The 9,500-nt window shown below is 36.4% G+C and overlaps 1 pseudogene; it reads left to right on the plus strand.

The window, feature by feature from the left end:
* The first annotated feature begins 2,454 nt into the window (after window positions 1-2,454).
* LOC111741546 lies at window positions 2,455-2,573 on the plus strand (annotated as a pseudogene).
* Window positions 2,574-9,500: the final 6,927 nt, after the last annotated feature.

The following is a 9,500-nucleotide window of genomic DNA, read 5'->3' on the forward strand; positions in this document are numbered from 1 at the left end:
TATTTTAAAATTTTCAATTATATATATAGACATATATACAGACATATAAAAAATTACTCAATACCATTGATCATAAGAGAATTTATTTAATGTATCTATTTAGTATAATGTGCTGGGTTAGATGCTGGGATACAATAGCAACTCAGATATTTATGGTTGCCATTTTCACAGAGTTTACAAGAAGTATTAAACAAATGCTTTCATAAATAATTAACTCCATAGTCTCTCTCTCAACTATGCTAAGTGCTGTGAAAGAGAAGGGTAGAGTATTGCGAGGCAATAATGTGAAGACGTAACCTGGTCCCTAAGGAAGAGTCATTTAAACAAAGACCTGAAGGATGAATAGGATTCCAGGTAAAAGAACCAGCAAATGAAAAATTGATAAATATTATTCTTGGGATTATGGTAGTAATAAAGGCATATGAAATTATAATTTTTATGTAATGTGGTTAAGTCTTGCTTCTGTAAATTTTATATGTGGTTGCTATGATTGGCAGAATTAACATAAGTAGTGAAATTACTATCAATGAGACAAATAGGTTTATTATTTTTATTTGGAGTTCCACCAGTATTTTAGCTGCTAACACAAATGGGTAACTTATATCCTTTAAAAATAAATATACATACATACATATATATACACACACACTATTATATGTGAAGGCATGGATTAGCAGTTTTAGCATACTTTTTCTGGTAAATAACAATTTTTAATTTTTGTTATTAGATTCACGATCTAATTTTTTATTAAACTATATTTATAGTACAAAGTTCCCAAAATGATTTGCAGTTTGTTTGAGAATAGGAGTTTGTTATGAGTGTATTTTCTCTTTTAAACGGTGGTTTAATATAGTTATTATGATGTGCATGCTTTCCTCACTGTGTTATAAATAGCACGTAGAGGGAATAGAGGGCAGTGATAATACCGTTATCTCCATCAGAAGGAGAATTATTTGTAGGCCATGAGCTAAAACTATACTTCAACTATGAATTTGTTCATATTTTGAGTATTTGTCTTTTATGTGTCTTGGTATAGATTGCTTTGAGGTTATCATAGCTGGAATTTGTTGAGCTTCTTGAATGTCTTTCATCTCTTTCATCAAATTTGAGGGGTTTTCAGCCATGATCTTCAAATATTTTATCTGCTAACCCCTCTGCCTTGGGCAGGGTATAGCCCCACTCTCTTAGGGATGGTGTTTTGAGGGGCTTTCATTGTGCCCATGTTTGCTGGCTCCCCTTTTATTTCAAGAGTGGGAAGTGTAATTTCTTTTCAGCCAGGCTTGTTTACTTAATGGGAATGAGGATATTTGGATCCATATATAAACCTTTGTGTATAATTTCAGAGGACCTAAGGCAATTTACAATGTCCATGTGTTTAAATATGCAAATAAGATGTCTATAAAATTTTGCATATCTTTTATATTATATCACTTTTAACTTTTGTATTTTTTTATTATCATTTTGAAGCCTTCCTTGAATTTAGGTGAGAAAAATCAGAATCCTGTAACTTCCAGAAAATTGAATTTGTTGGATTCTTTTCTTTAGGAACATTTATTTAGAAATATTGTATCTCAGAATTCTTAAGAATGGCTGCATATGTTTTGATACTCCTAACCTGAACTTGGGTTAGCCTGTGACTGATTTGACCAAATAAATGGTGAATAGAATAGTGTGCCAGCTCCAGACATATGCTTTAAGAGGACTAGAAACTTTCACTTTGCTCTCTTGGAGCCCTCATCTGTAAAGCAAGAGAAGGGGTCAGTTGAGTCCAGGTTTACAGTCATCTCCATCAGGTACCAGGATCCTAAGTGAAGCCAGCTTAGACCCACCCTGCCAGGTGCTGGTACAATTCCAATAAGTGACCCCAGCCAACACTGCATAGAACAGAAAAATCACCTAGCCAAGGCCTGACTAAATACTCTGACCCCATAGTAGTGTGAGCAAAATAAAATGATTGTTCTTTAGAGGTACTAAGTTTTGGGATATTTTAGTGTGAAGTAATAGATAACCAGAATAGAAATATTTTAAAGGACCCAAAATATAACCAAAAAAATAAGCATGAACAAAATATTTGTGCTTATTTTCTTTACTGTGCTGATTTTTATTGATGCATCATTCAACAAATATTTATTGAGCATATACTGTGCGTCACAACTTTTTTTGTGTGCATGCTGGGAACTCATAGTAAATAAGACAGGCAGTCCCACCTGCCCTGAATTTTACATTTTTGAGGAAAAAAGAAAAATAAGTATACAAAATACATTCTTTCCTTCAGACAAGAGTAAGTGCTATAAAGAAAATAAAGCAGAGGGAGGAGCAAAATAGTGGAGTAGAGAAACACTGTGCTTACCTCCTTCCATGATTACATTAAAATTATAGAACAATCGACTTGGAGAACCAGCTGAAGTCTGGTTGAACAGAAGTCCTACAGCTGAAGATATAATGAAGAATACAGTCTACAGCCATACTACCCTGAACACACCCGATCTTGTCTGATCTCGGAAGCTAAGCAGGGTCGGTTATGGTTAGTACTTGGATGGGAAACCACCTAGGAAGACTGGGTGCTGTAAGCATTAAAAATAAATAAATAAAATAAAATAAAATAAAATAAAATAAAATAAAATAAAGAAGAATCTACCATGAAACTGGTAGGAGGGACAGATATGAGAAAAGGGCTGGCCCCACATCAGCATCTGGGAGTTAAGAATCAGGAAGGATATCTCGGTTGCAAAGTTGCCCCTTGAGGAGGGAGGAGTCCCAGCCCCTATCGAGCCTGGAGCAACAGTGCCAGAAAGAGAAGTCCCCACAAAATCTGGCTGTGAAAATCAGTGGAGATTCTGTCCATCCAAGTGCTTCAGGGCAAAGACTAGAGGGACAGCCACCATTGTCCCTGGGCTGAACCCTCCTCCCCTGCAGCCTACAGGCAGGTGCCACCTTTCCTGTGTTGAGCCTTCCCCCGACACAACCAAATCTGAATCTACATTAGCCTGATGAACTCTGCTCACTCCACCCTGGTGACTGACTCCCTGGGATCCCACTCCAACCAACTCATGCACTGCTGGCACTTTCCGCTGGCAAGCAACCAGGACCAGATCATATTGCAATTTTTCTTGGACAACAACCAGGGTCCACAGACCCCAGGAAGGTGGCCACTGGCCTTGGTGAGCTCTGAGCCTTTTACTCAGTGGCCCCAGGCTGAGCGCTGGTGCCAAACTTGAATTTGCATTAACCTGTAAAACTCCACTGGCCCCATTCTACTATCTCCCTGAGATCCTTTCTCACCCAACTCACATAACACAGGAGGTTCTTTCAGCAGCTGAGACTAACCAGAAGCCAGCAGGTGGAAGCAGGCCTTGAGATGCCCTAGGCTTTTTGCTATGCTGCCACAGGCCCAGTAATGGTGGGAACCAGTCTCAGTTCACAGCATGACCTCTCCCACTTGCCTCCAGGCCCAGCACAGGCAGTGACCAAACAGGTATCACTTTGTAGTTCCTACCAAATAGCCCCAGGTCGATCACAGGCACAGGTCCCATAAACAACATACCCAGAGACTGGCTTCAACAAGGCACCACTGGATTAGCCCCCAAAATGGCACATCCAAATGATGGTCTCAGCAGGCACCACAGTCCACTGGGGCGAATCCCCCTCCATGAGTTTAGCCCTTGGATATCAGCTTATATATTGTGGGTGTGGCCAGTCCTCACTGACAGTCACCTAAGGGTCAGTCTCACACACTGATGTGCCAAAAGCAATCGAGGCTCAACTACAACAGGAGGGCACATACAACCTACACAAGGGACACTCCTGGAGCACCCCGCACAGATGAATAAAGAGACTATGCCACTGGGTCCCACAGGACATTAACTACATAAAGCTACCTAATCAAGTTCGGGAGACATAGCAGATTTACTTAATATATAAAAACAAACACAGAGAGGCAGTCAAAATTAAGAGACCAAAAAAAAAAAAATGTCCCAAATGAAGGAACAGGAGAAAACTCCAGTAAAAGAACTAAGTGAAATAAAGGTAAGCAACCTAGCAGATGCAGAGTTCAAAACACTTGATATGAGGATGCTCAAAGAACTTAGTGAGAACTTCAACAAAGAGATGACAAGCATAAAAAAGGGCATAAAAACCATTAAAAAGAACTATTCAAAAATGTAGACTACATTAATTGAAATGAGAAAGAAATCAACAGCAGATTAGGTGAAGCAGAGAACTGAATCAGCAATTTGGCAGACAAGGTAGCAAACAACACTCAAACAAAACAGCGAAAAAACAACAAAAAATTTTTTTTCAAATGAGGGACCTCTGGGACAACATCAAGAGTAACAACATTCACATCACAGGGGTACCAGAAGGAGAAGAGAGACGGCAAGGAATTGAAACCCATTTGAAGAAATAATGACAGAAAACTTTCCTAACCTGGCAAAGGAAATAGACATACAAGTCCAGGAACTGCAGAGAATCCCAAACAAGATGAACCAAAACAAGCCCACACCAAGACACATCATGATTAAAATGGCAAATGTTAACGACAAAGAGAGAATCCTAAAAGCAGCAAGAGAAAAGCAGGTAGTTGCTTACAAAGTGCTCCCATAAGACTGTCAGCTGATTTCTCAACAGAAACTTTTTTAGGCAAGAAGAGATTGGCATGAAATATTTAAAGTAATGAAAAATAAGGACCTACAACTAAGATTACTCTATTCAGCAAGGCTATCATTTAGAATCAAAGGAGAGATAAAGACCTTCCCAGACAAGAAACAGCTAAAGGAGTTCATCACCACCAAACCAGTATTATAAGAAATGTTGAAAAGACTTATTTAAGAAGAAATAGAAGAAAAAAATAACATAAATATGCATAATAAAATGGCAATAACTATGTACCCATCATTAATCATTAATCCATTAAATGGATTAAATGCTCCAATCAAAGACACAGGGTAGCTGAACGAATACAAAAACAAGAGTCATGCATATGCTGTCTACAAGAGGCTCACTTCAGTTCAAAAGACACAGAAACTAAAAGTAACAGGATGGGAAAAAAATATTTCATGTGACTGGAAACAAAAAAAAACCTAGGATAGCAATACTTATATCAGACAAAATAGACTTTAAAACAAAGGCTATAACAAGAGACACAGAAGGACATTACATAATGATAAATGGATAAATCTAACTAGAGAATATTACCTAATACACATTTATTCACCAAACATAGGAGGACCTAAATATATAAAGCAAACATTGGCCAACATAAAGGGAGAGATCAGCAATAATACAGTCTTATTAGAGGACTTTAAAACCCCATTGACAACAGTAGACACCTCTTCCAGGCAGAAAATCAGTAAGGAAACCTTAACTGACACACTAGACCAGCTGGATTTATTTAATATTTTTAGAAGATTTCATTAGATAGCAACAGAATATACATTTTTTTCAAGTACACATAGAACGTTTTTCATAATAGACCACATGTTAAGCCACAAAACCAGTCTCAATAAATTTAAGAAAATTGAAATCATATCAAGTGTCATCTCTGACCACAATGGTATGAAACTAGAAATCTATTACAAGAATAAAACTGAAAAAACACACAAACATATAGAAGCTAAATAACATGCTACTAAACAATGAATAGGTTAACAATAAGATCACGGAAGAAATTAAAAGATACCTAGAGACAAATAAAAATAAAAACACAACAACCCTAAATTTATGGGACACAGTGAAAGCAGTTATAAGAGAGAAATTCATAGCAATATAGGTCTACCTTTTTAAAAAATCTCAAATAAACAATCTAACCTTACACTCAAAGGAACTAAAAAAAAAAAAAGTAAAGCCTAAAGTGAGTAGAAGGTAGGAACTAATAATGCTCAGAGCGGAAATAAACAAAATAGAGTCTAAAAAAATAGAAAAGATCAATGAAATCAAGAGCTGTCTTTTTGAAAAGATAAACAAAATTGATAAACCCTAAACCAGACTCATCAAGAAAAAAAGAGAAAAGAAAACAAATAAATAAAATCAGAAATGAAAGAGAAGTGACAACTGACACTACAGAAATACAAAGGATTATAAGAAAATACTATGAGCAATTATATGCCAACAAATTGGACAATCTGTAAGAAATTGATACATTCCTAGAAACATGCAATCTCCCAAGACTGACTCAAGAAGAAACATGAAATCTGAACCAACCAATAACTACAAACAAAATCCAGTCAGTAATCAAAAAACTTCTAACAACTAAAGTCCTAGACCAGATGGCTTCACAGGTGAATGTTACCAAACATTCAAAGAAAGAATAACGCCTATCCTTCTCAAACTATTCAAAAAATTTCAAGAGAAGGGAATCCTCTCAAGCTCATTTTATGAGGCCACCATTACCCTAATCCCAAAACCAGATAAATACATTACCAACAAAAGAATATCCCTGATAAACATAAATGCAAAAACGCTCACCAAAATATTAGCAAACCAAATTCAGCAATACATTAAAAAGATCAAGAAGACCTGAGTAGGTATTTGTCCAAAGAGGAAATACAGATGGCCAATAGATATAAAAAAGATGCTCAAGGTCACTAAGTATCAGAGAAATGCAAATTAAAACACAATGTTCAGGCCTGGTTAGTACTTGGATGGGAGACCACCTAGGAATACCAGATGCGGTAGGCATTTAAAAAAAAGGGAGGGGGTTAAAAAATAATAAACAATAAAACCACAGTGAGATATCACCTCACACCTGTCCGATTGGCTATTGATAAATCAAAAAACAAGTGTTGGCAAGGATGTGAAGAAAAAGGAACCCCTATACACTGTTAGTGGAACTGCAAATTTGGAAATCCACTCTGGAAAACAATTTGGAAGGTCTTCAAAAAATTAAAAATAGAACTACCTTTTGACCCAGCAATTGCACTTCTGGGTAGTTATCCAAAGAAAACCAAAACAATAATTCGTAAAGATCTATGTGCTATTCAGCAGTGCTATTCACAATAGCCAAAATATGAAAGAAAGCCAAGTGCTCATCAATAGATGCTTGGATAAAGAAGTGGTACATATGTGCAATGGAATATTACTGCACCATAAAAAAATGAAATCTTACTGTTTGTGACAACATGGATGGATCTAGAGGGTACTTTGCTAAGTGAAATAAGTCAGACAGAGAAAGAAAATATCATATGATCTCACTTATATGTGGAGTCTAAAGAACAAAATAAATGAATAAAGCAAAAACAGACTCACAGAGAATGAACTGATGGTTGCCAGATGGGAGGGAGTTTGCAAAAAAATGAAGAGATTAAGAAATACAAAGAGGTAGTTATAAAATAGTCACAGGGATGTAAAATACAGCATAGGGAACTCATTCGATAATATTTAAATAACTATGTATATGCCAGGTTGGTACCGGATTCATCAGGGAGATCACTTTATAAATTGTACAAATGTCTAACCACTATGCTGTATACCTGAAACTAATATAAAATTATATTGAATGTCAATTGTAATTGAAAAATAAAAATAAATGAACAAATAAATAAATATAAAGCAGCATGACATAAAGGTTAACTAGGGCGTAGTATATGGAAATATTGCAAAGAAGCGATCAAAAGATTTCTAAGAAGGGGTCTTTGAGCTGAAACATGAATGTTGAGAAGAACACAGAAAATATAAAGCCATCACATTGTATGAGTTAAACATATTGGAGAAATAGCAAAAAATAAAATACAAAAAGCCAATTATATGACTAGTGCATATAATTTATGACTTAAGTTTGTTCCTACATAATAACTGCATCTTAATTTTTTTATTTATTATTATTTATGCCAGTAGCATCTGGTCTTCCTAGGTGGTCTTCCATCCAAGTATTAACCAGGCCCAACCCTGCTTAACTTCCAAGATCAGACATTGGGCTTGTTCAGACATCTTGGCGTGGCCGTAGACCATGGACCATGGCTCCACTGGGGCGTGAACCCAAGACTTTCTGCATGTAAAGCAAATGTACTAACCCCTACACTATGGAACCATGTCCAATAACTGCATCTCAATTTTAACCCTTATTTATCACTCTTCTATAATAGTGTCTAGTTTGAATGTGTTCCAAGAAAAAGCCAGCCTGTGTGCATTTTTCATCTCTATACGGTCCTTCTTTGATAAGACTAAAGTAATGATAGGTCATAACTACTTCCACGTCTTTGAATTAATTAAAAGACTGCAATAATACATCTCTAGGAAATTGAAGATACACAAAAAATATAACAACCCAGGGCTGCTGATTCTTATATAGTTTTTCAGAGAGGCATAGAAAAGTCATTTATTGGTGATATAAAAAACATTAGTTAACAAAGCTTCCTTGCATGTTTTATTAAAAGTATTTTGATTAAAAGTTTTCCTCATGCTCTCCATAGTCATTAACCCAGTTCTTCTTAATGTAAATATTTAACACACTGGCTGATAAATATATGAGACAAATAATTCATTTGTAGAGTGTAGTGGGTAACAGATAATACAGCAATTGGATAAACACTGCAGTTTCCAGAATGAAGGACATCTATTAAAATCCTAAAATATTTTTTAATATTCGTTTTCTTTTAATAACTATTTGAGACCTAACACAGAGAAGACACATTTTTAAGGATTATATTATATATTGAATATGATTACTTGATGTTCCCTGGCCTTGTCTCAATCCTTTAAAAAAGAGGTTTCATTTTCAGTCAAGATGGCAGACTAGGTAAACACTGTTCTTACATCCTCTCACAACCACTTGAAAATTACAACTAAACTACAGAACAATCATCATTGAGAATCGCCTAAAGTCTAGATGAACAGTTCTATAATTAAGGATATACAGAGGAAACCACATTAGACTGGTAGGAGGGACAGAGACAAGGAATGGGCTGATCCCACACCCATGCCACATGTGGCAGTGAAAAGTCAGGAGGGCTATCTTGACTACAGAAGTACCCTTGAGGAGTGAGGGGTCCCAATCCCAGCACAGGCTCCCCAGTCCAGGGTTCCAGTGCCAGGATAAGAAGTCTCCATAACTTCTGGCTTTGAAAACCAGCAGAGATTGTGATTGAGTGAGATGGAGGGTGGCTGGAGGCCCAGGCATGTTTATTTTTTTTAATTTAATTTTATTAGTTTCAAGAGTACAGTACATTGGTTAGACATTTATATAGTTTATAAAATGATCCCCCTAACTGCTCTTTCTGTCCTCTGGCTCACCACCTAGCCATTACATTAATGCTAACTGCATTCCCTATGCTGTGCTCCCTATCCCGGTGACCATCTATCAACTACTAATTTGTACTTCTTTAACCCTTCACTTCATTCTCTCAGCTCCCCGGCCCCCTCCCCTCTGGCTATCACCAGATTATTCTCTATAGTTGTGAGTCTGTTTTTGATTAATTTGGTTTTTTTGTTCCTTAGATTCCGCATGAAATCATGTAGTATTTATCTTTCTCTATCTGACTTATTTCACTCAGCATAACTTCTAGGTC

This window comes from Pteropus vampyrus, unplaced genomic scaffold, assembly GCF_000151845.1.
Source record: "Pteropus vampyrus isolate Shadow unplaced genomic scaffold, Pvam_2.0 Scaffold79, whole genome shotgun sequence".
In the NCBI taxonomy this organism is placed as follows: Eukaryota; Metazoa; Chordata; class Mammalia; order Chiroptera; family Pteropodidae; genus Pteropus; species Pteropus vampyrus.